The sequence below is a fragment of the Camellia sinensis genome, chromosome 14, assembly GCF_055761805.1.
Source record: "Camellia sinensis isolate YWXY chromosome 14, ASM5576180v1, whole genome shotgun sequence".
Taxonomy (NCBI): Eukaryota; Viridiplantae; Streptophyta; class Magnoliopsida; order Ericales; family Theaceae; genus Camellia; species Camellia sinensis.
In genome coordinates this window covers 140,239,673-140,253,477 of record NC_138974.1, presented here as the reverse complement: position 1 = coordinate 140,253,477, position 13,805 = coordinate 140,239,673, and positions in this window count along the sequence as shown.

Genomic DNA, 13,805 nt, shown 5'->3' with positions numbered 1-13,805 from the left:
GCGTTGGTTGTGGCATCACCATGCGAGTGATGTTATTGATAGTGTTATTTTGGAAAGAAATGGAAAACAAAATTTTCCTAGTGTTTGGGACCATCTAAATGCATTGTTGAAAAATTGATTTAATTCAAGGATTTTAAAGAATTCCAGATTTAATCTTTGGGCAAATAAACCGTGGATGACTCTGCGTTTTGGGTAACGCCGTATTTGTGAAAAATGTTTTCTTATTATCTACTCTAAAGATTTACTTTGGTCGTGTTGTTGAGTAGTGACTTAGCTTGAAGCACCAGTCGGTTATTGATGAGTTGTTTCGGGGGAGGTTTGGTTTGTTGAGGCTTGCGTACCTAAGGTGTTGTCGTTTAGAATGTGTTCCCTTGGTTAGTCTCTTCCTTGGTAAGAGTGAGTCGGAGGTTTGTTGTGAAAGTAGTTTCTTTCCTTGGGGCTTGGTTGTTGAATGCTCTGTGATCAATTGGCCTTGTGTTTTGGCGTACCCTTAATTTCGGGGACGAAATTCTTTAAGGGGGGGAGGTTATAGCGATCTCGGTTTTCCCTTTCGTGCTTAACTGTAATCCGAATTCGGTTTCGTGAGGGTGCTGTTGTCTTATCCTCTTTCTGTCCCTTTCTCTTTGTGTTCGAGCTTTGGGTTGTGTTGGGCAAGTTGGGAATAAGTTGGTTGTGTTTTAAAACGTAAAATCTTTGCCCAGTTTTTGGTCCCTCCGCTCGAGCGGCTCTTTTGACGCTCGAGCGGGACTCTGTTGTTGCTTGTCTGCTCGAGCGGGGGTGTTGGCGCTCGAGCGGGGAAATCACCCATCCAGTTTGTTGTCTGCAGTGGTATACGCTCGAGCGGGGGATTGGACGCTCGAGCGGGAGTTTGTGTCTGACGCTCGAGCGGGCATCATGTCTGTAAAAGTTCTGGGAGCGTGTATCCGCCGCTCGAGCGGGGAAATGGACTCTCGAGCGGGGATCTGTGAGTGACGCTCGAGCGGGGATTTTGTCGCTCGAGCGGGGCGATTTTTATATAAAGCCGAGATCTGACCTTTTTGTTCACTTTTCAACATCCTTTCTCTCTCTTACTTTTCCAAAAAGCTATTTTGAGAGCTCCTCTCACTAAAACCCTAACTTCTCTCTTAGGATTGATCTAGTAGGAGTTGTTTTCTCACCTTGGGCCTTTACAAAAGTTGTGTTGATCGTCGAGGGCTATCTTTTAATCTGAAAATTTCAGGATTTGGAGCATTTCCGTTTCTTCATCTCCTTCGTTGAGCCCCATCATTTGAGGTAGGGATAACCTACTCCATCTTATGAGCTTTGTCTTTAAATTTTAGTATTTTGATATGTTGGGGGTTGTTGGGTAATTTTGAGAAAGTTTGGGCCTTTGTGTAATTTTACAAAAGTTGGGGTTTTAAGAATATAAACCTATATGCATGTTAGGCATAGAGAAATGAGATTAACGTTGGGACATTGATGGAAATGGAACCTTAGGGTTGTTTTGTGAATTATGGTAATTTGCCCTAATTGGATTAATTAATTAATGCATATAATTAATTGAAGAAAATGAGGAATTGAATTGAGAATGTTGAAATTGGGAATGTATGGGACTAAAGAGTGTAGTCGAATCTTTTATCGCTCATCTAGTTGAAATGTTGATATATTATCCATTTGTGCATTTATTTCCTGCCTAGAAATAATTGCTTTGGGCTACCGGTGGAGGGTAGTGCTGATTGTTGTAGACAATGCATGATGATTAGGCAAACCAAAACTAATCAATTGGATGTGTCATAGAGTATGACGGTTGATTGAATACATTAACTTTATGTGTTGGTTGATTGAGCATACGGCCGATGTGTTTATATGCGTTATGTGTAGACGGTTGATGGAATGCATTAACTTTTTGTAATGATTGATTGCGTATGTGATTCTGTGTTTATATGCATTACTTGTGTATGGGAGGAGATAGGGGATGTACTTCACGGTTTAGAGGAAGATGGGGGATGTACCTCTAAGCTGGTTAATGGTTTAGGGGAAGATGGGGGATGTACCTCTAAACTGGTCAATGGTTAAGAGAAGATGGGGGATGGACCCTGGGATGCAGCTCATATGCTCACCCGTTGAAGTGTTGATATAGCTCATATGCTTATCTGTTGTAGTAGTGATATAGCTCATATGCTTATCTATTGGAATGTTGATATAGCTCATATGCTTATCTGTTGTGGTAGTGATATAGCTCACATGCTTGTCTGTTGAAGTATTGATATAGCTCATATGCTCATCTGTTGTAGTGGTGATATAGCCCATATGCTTATCTATTGAAAGGTTTGTTTGATTTAATATAACACTAAGATGTATGTCATCATCGTTTGTGAAGTATGAAAGTAGTTTATGTGTTATTGACGCAACACCAAAATGTGTATTCACCTTGAATTTCAAAAATGTTCTAGTGATGAACTATAATCTCATCAAATGTTTTGGCCAGAATACTGAACCTTGTTTTCTAACTCAAAGTTGAATAAGAACTAGAAAGTGAATTGTAACATAAACTTGACTGTCCTGGAATTTTAATAAGATGTAAATGGAAGTGTAAGTGTTGGCCATCTTTCAATTGCTAATCTTTTAGGCGTTGTTCATAGTCGGTTTAGTATATTTCTACTGGGCTGTGGCTCACCCCATATGGGGACATCATTTTCAAGTACAGGTAGCATGCCATCTCTAAGGACATAGCTTGGGAGGCTAGAGGCGGACATACTTTGGTTGTCTTATTTTTTTTTGTATTATATATATATAGTTTCAAGCCAAGGGCGTAAGGTGTAATTGAGTTAGCATTCTCTTTTGTAACCAAGTGTTAACTTGGAAAGCTGTAAGCCCGTAGGGCATTTGTTTTGTTGTAAACATGTAATACTTTTGTAATAAAATACTCTGATAGATAGATGAATGTGGATCTTTTATGTATAAATGCATGTGTACATTGATGGTTTAAATGTTATCTTTTTTTGAGGGCGTTACATCTATGGCCTCAAACCAATTAAGACATAACTCATCAGAGTCAAGGGGCCAAACGGAAGCAAATTTAAAACTTTGTCCATAGAGCTGTGCTTATATGCACATCATAACATTTCACATAAGTATTCGTTAATAACTCACATCAAAAGGGAAGTTAACATATAAACTGTACATACAGGATCATTCAAGTCTAAGACAGTTAAACCCAAGATTTATATACAAAGGTAATCCGATGTTTTCGCCAATATAACAAAACTATATCCAAAGAACAAAAGAGGTGAAGACAAGTCTCGTGCGTGAGACGTTTGGGCTAACTCTCCAAAACTTTAACTGTTTCTCACATATTTCACCGAGGCTGGGTTTGGGCGTCCCTTGGATCACCTACATAGACATGAATGAGCGTGAGAGAAAGCCCAGTGAATAATATCAAGTAAAGAAGGTACGCAAATGAGATTCACATATGTCAAACAGCCTTGGGCCCATGTAGAATTCTATTTAGTGCATTATTTTGGTACATTGGGCGATTTAAGCCCGAACATACCAAACGGCCTCTGGCCCACCTCGTTCTTTGGCAAACGGCCTTTGGCCCAATCAAATATATCCATCGGCCTTTGGCCCATTCATTCATCCATTCACGTCAAACGGCCTTCGGCCCAATCATTCATGTCAATCGGCCTTTGGCCCAATCATTCATGTCGATCGGCCTTCGGCCCAATCATTCATGTCAATCGGCCTTTGGCCCAATCATTCATGTCGATCGGCCTTCGGCCCAATCATTCGTGTCAATCGACCTTCGGCCCAATCATTCATATCGATCGGCCTTTGGCCCGATCATTCATGTCAAATATTTGTCCCCAATTCAATGTAACAAACTTACAAGACTTGTATGAAAGTAAGTGATTGGACAAATAACATACTTCAGATATCTTTATTAAGATATTACTCACAGTATTCTGCCGGCGGATTCACCCTTGAGCTCGACCCTACACATTGCATAACACATATGGGTCATAAACGATTCAATCTGTTCTTAATTCATATATTCCTCTTAGGCTTCGTTCTTATCCTTTTAACTCATTTACAATGTTTAATGCATGCCTAAGAGTGCTCAAAAATGAAAGAAAACGGAAAATGAAACACAGAACACCTTTACAAAATTTCTGAAACAGGGGTCCCCGCTCGAGCGTGGGTTACGCCGCTCGAGCAGACCCTTATGGTCTACAAAAGTACTGGTTACCTCATTTTTACGCTCGAGCGTGAATTAGGACGCTCGAGCTGAAGGTCACACTACATGGCTCCCCGCTCGAGCGTGAATCTCCCCGCTCGAGCGGACACCCATGTCTTTAAAAGTTCTGAGAGCTTGCATTTTACACTCGAGCAGCTCTCTCCCCGCTCGAGGAGACATGCCGAATTTTGGGTTTCCCAGAACTGTTCTTCAAGTCCAAACTCAACCTCCAAGGGTCCAAAACTCACAATTTTGGTTCAACATATGCAAATACACTATATATCATGAGTATACAAGCAATATGAGACCAATTGCTCAAAATCATGGTCACATTCTCAAATTATTCAACACTTCTTTTCATAGTTTCAAAACATGTGTACTCAACTTCATATTAACTCCAAGTCTTCATTAATCAAGCATGCATGTAATCTTTTAACTCCAATTCCAATTCAAATGGCTCAAGTGATGCTTACACACATAAAACTCATCCAAATCATGCTTGCATGTATGATCCAACAACTCAATTTTTCATAACTAACAAGCCACATGTTAAATTATACAATTCTTGCCAATTCATGATAATCCTATGCATGCATGTGTATATAGACTTTAATCTCATCAAAATCAACACAACTCATGTTCTTGATCACTATCAAGCCTTCAATTCACAAAATTACAATATTAAACTTATGAATTTACTCACCTAGGAGCTTTAATCTTCACAAATTCTAGTTAAATCTTGAGTGTGTCTTCAAGATTCTCAAGCCTCTTGATCAAACCTTGAATTTGAGCTCCATCTTTCACTCTAAGTTCGGTCCTCTCTCTCTCTAGAGAGCAAAATCTGATTTGTGCCTTAAATAAATGAATATAGGTGTATAATGGCCCCTTTTATACAAACTCCCTTAATCACACTTATTAATACTAATTAATTGAGCACTATAGCATCAATTTAATCTATTTAATTTGATCCGAATCAATTTTTAATTAAATTTCACTGTAGGCTCTAAAAATTATGCTAATCACAATGGCGTAGTCAATTTCAGTTTCTGTGGCTGATAAGGCCTCCAATTTAAATTCTAAAGCAGATAATCAAACAGATTTTTCCTACGGTGAACAAATAGAAATTAAAAACCACATATATTCATATAAATGGCACTCAGAATCATATCAAACACATAATCATATTCATAAGAAAGATCAATTAGCATAATACGGAACAGTTTATCACAATCTTCCCCCCCTTTAGGAAGTTTGGTCCTTCAAACTTATTTTACCTTCGTCGGGAAACAAATGTGGATAGCGTAGTCGCATCTCATCCTCTTTGTCCCATGTGGCATCCATCTCATAGTGTTCTTTCCATTCCACTTTCACCATTGGAATGGACTTGCTTCTCAATTGTTTCACTTGCCGGTCAGTGATTCGTTCCGGCCATTCGGCGTACTCCATATTTTCATCAAGAGCTATCCGGTGATAATCAATCACATGGAATGGGTCTCGAAGATAACCTCTCAACATTGATACATGAAACACATTATGGACTTGTACAAATCCCAGTGGCAAAGCGACTCGATAAGCAACTGGACCAAGCCTTTCTAGAATTTGAAACGGCCCAATGTAACGGGGCGATAACTTACCCTTCTTTCCAAACCTGACTTGGCCTTTCATTGGAGTCACACAGATGAACACATGGTCACCAACCTCATACTCGAGAGGTCTTCTTCGAACATCTGCATAATTCTTTTGTCAGTCCTGAGCTATTTTGAGCCTTTGTTGGATTATTTTGATCTTCTCATAAGTGTCTTGCACAATTTCAGGCCCAAGTAGAGCTCTATCCCTGACTTCTGTCCAACAAATTGGTGATCTACACCTTCTACCATACAAAGCCTCGTATGGTGCCATACCGATGTTGGAGTGGAAGCTGTTATTGTATGCAAACTCTGCTAGTGGCAAATAGTCTTCCCAACTCCCTTGAAAATCCAAGGCATACATCCTTAGCATATCTTCCAAAGTCTGTATTGTCCGTTCTGATTGTCCATCTGTCTGCGGGTGGAAAGCGGTACTAAATCTCAATTCTGTCCCCATAGCCCTTTGCAAACTTTTCCACAATCTAGACACAAATTTTGGATCTCTATCTGAGACAATAGATATCGGAACTCCGTGTAAACGAACGATCTCATCAACATATATAGTAGCCAGTCTATAAGCATCAAATGTAGTTCTAACAGGTAGAAAGTGTGCAAATTTAGTCAGTCTATCAACTACAACCCAAATAGAATCCATACCTCATGGAGTCCGATGTAGACCAACAACAAAATCCATAGTCACGTGCTCCTACTTTCATTCAGGAATAGGGAGGGGTTGAAGTAGACCGCCTGGTTTCTGATGTTCAGCTTTAACTTGCTGACACTAAAGGCATTTGGACACATATTCTGCAATTTTTTTCTTCATTTTAGGCCACCAATAGCTTTGTTTCAAATCTCAATATATTTTGTTATTGCCCGGATGCATAGCAAATACTGACTTGTGAGCTTCATCCAGAACCCTTTTCTTTAGCTCCGGAATATCTGGGATACACATTCAGTTTCAAAACCTCAACACTTCACTTTCAATGCTGAATTCCGCTTTCGGACTTGTCTCAAATTCATCAATCACTTTCTTGAGGAATTCATCCTCCTTTTGTTTCTGTTTAATCTCATCAATAATAGCCGGTTCGGCTAAAATGGCGGCTATGAGTCTACCCTATTCACACAATGCTACTTCATTCTCGGACTTCTCAAAATCTTGCAAGATCTCTTTCTATCCAGTAAGCAAACAAGCCAAATTCCCCATTGATTTTCTACTTAAGGCATCAACAACTGTATTAGCCTTCCCAGGGTGATATTGAATCTCAAGGTCATAGTCTTTTATCAGTTCGAGCCATCTTCTCTGTCGCATATTTAACTCTTTCTGTGTAAAGAAGTATTTCAGACTTTTGTGATCTGTGTAGACTTCACACTTTGCCCCATACAAATAATGCCGCCAGATTTTTAAAGCAAACACAATTGCAGCCAACTCCAAATCATGTGTTGGGTAGTTTTTCCCATGTGGTCTCAACTGCCGGGAGACGTAGGCAATTACCCTTCCATTCTGCATTAGTACACAACCCAAACCTTTATAAGATGCATCACTGAAAATTACAAAGTCTTTTATACCTGTGGGCAATGTCAATACTGGTGCAGTGGTCAGTCTTGTCTTTAGTTCATGAAAGGAAGATTCTCTTTCGTCATTCCATTCAAATGGTTGCCCTTTGTGTGTCAGTTGGGTGAGAGGCACAGCAATTTTCGAAAAGTCTTTCACAAACCTCCTGTAGTACCCAGCTAAGCCTATGAAACTGCAGACCTCCGTCACATTTGCCGGTATAGGCCAATTTACAATTGCCTCTATCTTCTGTGGGTCCACTGAAATTCCTTCCTTGTTAATCACATGCCCTAAAAAGATAACTTCATCCAACCAAAATTCACACTTCTTTAGTTTAGCAAATAACTTCTTTTCTCTAAGTATCCGTAACACAGTCCTCAGATGTTGTTCATGTTCAAGTCTATTCTTGGAGTATATCAGAATGTCATCAATAAAAACCATAACAAATTCATCAAGGTAGGTTTTAAAAATTTGGTTCATTAAGTCCATAAACGCTACCGGAGCATTAGTTACCCCAAATGGCATAACAAGAAATTCATAATGGCCATACCTCGTTTGAAACGCGATTTTCTCAACATCTTCTGCTTTCACTTTCAACTGATGATACTCGGATCTCAAATCAATCTTGGAAAATACTTGTGATTCCTGCAACTGGTCAAACAAGTCGTCAATACGAGGTAGGGGATATTTATTCTTTATTGTTACCTTGTTCAATTCTCGATAGTCGATACACAAATGCAAGGTTCTATCTTTTTTTTTTTTACAAACAACACTGGTGCACCCCATGGTAAAGTGCTAGGTCGGATAAACCCTTTGTCAAGCAGGTCTTGCAACTGTTCTTTCAGTTCTTTCATTTCAGCAGTAGCCATTCTCTAGGGAGTTTTAGAAATAGGCTGGGTGCTTGGTATAATTTCAATCGTAAACTCTATCTTCCTGTCCACCAATTCCCCTGCTAATTCATTTGGAAACACATTTGGAAATTGTCTAACAATAGGGATACTGTTCAACTCAACATTCACAGATTGTTCAGACAACACATAACACAAATAACCCTGGCACCCTTTCCTGATCAGTTTACATGCCTTTATTGCAGATATTAAATAAGGTGGGGGTACTACCCCATTACCCACAAACACAATTTCTTCCTGTTCTGGTGGTCTAAACACAACCCGTTTTGTCACACAATCAATGGTGGCACAATATTTAGTTAACCAATCCATGCCCAGAATTCTATCAGAGTGCCTAAAGTTCAAGGGCAACAAATCTACATATAGGACAGCATCCTCAATACGCATGTCACAAAATCGGTATATAGATTCACACAATACAGATTCCCCGGATGGAGTAGATACACATAGCAGATATGACAATCATTCTAGAGGTTTACTCAGTCTAGATGCAAATGCACATGTTACGAAAGAGTGTGTTGATCCGGAGTCAATTAACACAAAAGCATCCTGATTACATATAGAAATAGTACCCGAGACAACTGCGTTAGCATTCCGTGTATCGGCCGGAACAAGCGTGGAAACTCTCCCTTGCCTCACGGTATCTCCGGTGGTAGTAGATCTCATAGTATTTCTCGGTTTTGGGATCGATGCAGTGGAACTAACAGCTATCTTCCCACTGTTCTGATTACATTCTCTAGCCATATGCCATGTTCTTCCACATTTAAAACAAGCTCTTGACACACGGTAACAAACCCCACGATGCATGTTACTACAAATATTACACATTGGGGTTGTATCTCGGGAAGAATTAGAAGTACTCGAGGAGCCCATATTTTGCTTCTTTGAAAACTTCTTCTTTGAAAAGAAGCCCTGTCTTTTACTACCTTTCCAGTTAGTTGTTGGTTTAGCCTGTCTAGCCACGTTAGCTTATGATATTATGGCCCGGTCTAGCACCCCAATATAGGTTTCCAGCTTCAAGACATTCACCATTTCTAAAATATCGCTTCGAAGCCCACCTTCAAAATGCCTCGCTTTCTTATAGTCAGTATCGATCACATGTGGCGCAAACCTGGCCAATTCATTGAATTTGGCCTCATACTCAGCCACTGTCCTAGGCGCACCAATGCAAATGCAATGCAAAGAAACACACAAGTGTAGTCAAAAACAGATATCATGAGTTCGAGTCAAGTTCTCTAAATCCCCAGCAGAGTCGCCAGAAACTGTAACAAGCCCGCGGGGGACCTCGCTACAGCTCGGACTCGATTTTGTAGTCACGGTTCTAAGTCTGAACCAAAGAGTCCAAATCCGGAAAATCGTTTTGAGAAAACAGATTTTTGAAAGAAGTGCCAAACATGGACTGCTTTGCCAGATACAGAGTCGCCACCTAAATATTTTATTTTGGGAAATTTAGGAAACCCTGACTCGGTGCCAAAAGGCCACGTGTCCGTCATCACCAAAGTTGCCTCGGCTCGGGAACTTGGGTACGATTGGGGAAGGTCACTTCGTGAGCACCCCCGCTCGCCCGATCAAAGATCGGCCTCTACTAACCATGATATCTATTTTTGAAAACATTGTGAGTTCTTATTCCGGTTATTAGCCTAGGTTACTATGTGATGCGCACAGCATATAAGTATAGACCAGGTCGCCTGGATTGGAACAAAACATCTCATGTTCGCTTGTTTGAAAGGTGGTTTGCTACTCGCAAGTAGGCTAAAGAATGCAAATTTTGCCACCCTCGGGTGGGCTTAGAAAAGATGGTTTTGCCACTATCTAGTGGGCTTAAAACTCACAGTCAATGATTTGTTCCGATTTAAATAATCCAACCTTCACCCACAGGCATTCAGGCAGTTATATCACATAAGCAATTAGCCTCATGGTAAGCATGCTATTCATGGCAGTCACTCACACGCATGCAAGGATGCTAAAGCATAAAACTCACCGAGTACTCCAAGCCAAAACAAAAACTTATTAGAAATCATGCATGAATCCTAAGTATACAGAAATGCCTAATGCAACACATGCAAAAATGCAATTATAGCAAGCTCGGCTATTCTAAGATGGTATACGGAATGCTACAACTATCATGTATTCAATTTGGAATTGAAAGTACAATGCAGTTAGTATGATGCGCCGAGCCCGGGGCATGCAAAACAGACGAATGATGCAAACATGCTATCATACTGTATGCTAATTGAAATATGCCCTAATCTAACCATCATAAGCGGATAAATAAAAGGGAGAAAGACGTGGGGTCGGAAGACATACAACACACACACGCACACTTATTACAGTTATGCCCTCGCGCAGAGGGTCCAAATAAATATACAGTCCTGAATAAAAGAATATTACAGTCCAAATATTACAGTCCGAATAATATACAAATTCCTAATTAATTAACAGATTAACTAAGAAAGATTAATAAAACTGGCGTGCAAGACAGGGACTGCCTTGCTTCTGATGGATGATGCATGTCCGGGTTGTCTTGCGCGGAAATCCACCGGGATGCCCCAATTAGCCTCTGTTTAGCAGTTATTCTTGGAAAGCGTGCCGAGCTCCGAAAAGTTGTTGATTCTTCATTTTGCTGCAACAGAGAGCAGGAAAGGGGCATAGCAATGTATTTCACAAATATATGCATGCCTTGATCCTCGTGCCACCAATCACGCATACCGAGGCATGATGGCTGAGGAGTCAAAATGCATAGTTCAATATAGGATGAATGCACATGAAACACAGCTAAAACCTAACTCCATCATGGATAATCCGGAGTGTCGGTGACTGGGGAATTGAGACGCGTTTCGTCACTCGGAGTACGAAACGCACCTCGTTTCCCGTGCCCGGGCTAACTCCTATTCCGGACACAATGCAATATGCATGATATGCATGAATGCAACTAAGATACAATCCTAACATACGCAATGCTATGAAAATGAGATGCCTCGAAATGCGTGCACACGGGCACGCAAACCGAGAAAATGACAGAATGCGATCTAAGGTACAACCTAGTATGCACTATGTTGTAAAAATGAGATGCCTCGAAATGCGTGCACACGGGCACGCAAACCGAGGCAATGGCATACGCAATGCAAATGACATGAAAACATGATATGGGCTTATACCAACATGAGAGAGCCTCAGCCACACTCACATAGGATGCCGATGGATGAAAATGAAGTGCCTCGAAATGCGTGCACACGGGCACGCAAACCGAGGCGATGGCATACGCAATGCAAATGACATGAAAACATGATATGGGCTTATACCAACATGAGAGAGCCTCAGCCACACTCACATAGGATGCCGATGGATGAAAATGAAGTGCCTCGAAATGCGTGCACACGGGCACGCAAATCGAGGCGATGGCATACACGATGCAAATGACATGAAAACATGATATGGGCTTATACCAACACGAGAGAGCCTCAGCCACACTCACATAGGATGCCGATGGATGAAAATGAAGTGCCTCGAAATGCGTGCGCACGGGCACACAAACCGAGGCGATGGCATACGCGATGCAAATGACATGAAAACATGATATGGGATTATACCAACATGAGAGAGCCTCAGCCACACTCACATAGGATGCCGATGGATGAAAATGAAGTGCCTCGAAATGCGTGCGCCGGGCACGCAAACCGAGGCGATGGCATACGCGATGCAAATGACATGAAAACATGATATGGGCTTATACCAACATGAGAGAGCCTCAGCCACACTCACATAGGATGCCGATGGATGAAAATGAAGTGCCTCAAAATGCGTGCACACGGGCACGCAAACCGAGGCAATGGCATATGCAATGCAATATGGCTAAAATGGCATATAAGCATGCTAATGGATTTTCAGCAATGAAAAATGGGGTAAAACAGCCCCGAAACGAGGCGAAAGTACACCCGATGCACGGAATAGTCCCGAAACACGAATTTTGGCACCCGAAATGGCCTATAGCTATACCAAACATGCAAAATTGGTACATGGAATGTAAAGACAGAAGCAAGGCAGCCCAAAAATAAGCATTTTACTAGTACAAAACATGGCCAAATAGAAAACCAAGATAGGGAAAAACTAGCATGCAAGAAATGGCCCTAAACATGAGATTAAAGAGAAACTCATAGCTTCTGGCCCCAAACAGGTTAGGGTCCTTCAACAATGTTGAAGAGGGACCCAAAATAGGACTATTTACAGTTTATGCCAGCCCCAAAAACAGTATAAAAATATATTAGAAATGCAATGCAAAAATGAGGCTCAAAAGTGGCTATAACATGAGGTATACAAAAAAATCACCAAACAAGAAAATACCCTTAATAAAACATGTTCAGGAGATCAAAATAAAGCCACTTTTAGTTCGGACCAAGGTCCAAAAACAGCAACATCAGGGGCTGCCAAGGCATACAAAAATGGGACCAAAAAGAGGATATAAAGGGAAGTACAACATAGAAGTCCCAAACAGTGTTGAGCCCTTCTTCAATGTTGAAGAGGGGCTCAAAATAAGCCTATTATCAGTTTACAACATGCTCCAAAACAAATCACACACAAGCTAAAAATATCATGCAAGAAAATGACTTTTTAGAGGGATAATGAAGCAAGTGCAAGATGGAGGGCTCAAACATGGTTGAGCCCTTAATGAGACATGAAAATGAGCTCATAAAAAAGGTACTTTCAGTTTTGGTCGGAGCTCAAATGTATAAGAAGGAGAGGCTAAGAAATATTGCAAAGAAAAACTCAAAAAAGAGGAAATGGCAACTCACCCTTGGAGACAAGTCTTTTGTTGCTTCTTGGACCAATTTTGATGACTCTAAGCTGCTGGAATTCTTCCCCTTGCTGCTGAAATGGAGTGGTGGTGGTAGAGCTTGGTGGTGATGAAGAAAACAAGGTGTAGGACTTAAGGATTTTTAGGAAAATGAGAAGGATGGGGGGAGATATGTGTATTGAGGCTTGAAGACAATTTTTTCTAACCCCTAAATGTAATATGGCTTGCTGGTTATAAGGACCAAAAAGGGGGTGTAAAGGTGGGGGAAAAGGAGGCCAACTTTCCCCCACAAAATATCCCCCGGATATAGATATTTTCTGGGGGATAAAGCCATACAGCTGTAAAGTGAACAGTGTGAGGATCATGGCCGGCCAGGTATTTTTGCTGCAGGTGGCCGGCCGGCCACATCCCCTAGCCGGCCGGCTAGGGGTCAAAAGGGTCAAGCTGGTTTAGTGGCCGGCCACCACATGATGGTGTCCTCCCATGTGTGTACAACACAACCCTGTGGTTAAAAGTCCAAGAAAGTGGCTCAAGGGTGTTCAACATTAGCTCGGAAAGAGGGGTTCAAAAGGGTCAGGTGGAATTACTGGCCGGCCACCAACTTTTAGGGTCCTCCCATGTGTGTACATCACAAATATGTGGTTCAAAGTTCAAGAATGTGGGCCCAAGGTGTTCAACATTAGCCCGGAAGTGTGAAAAACGGGCGTCGGAG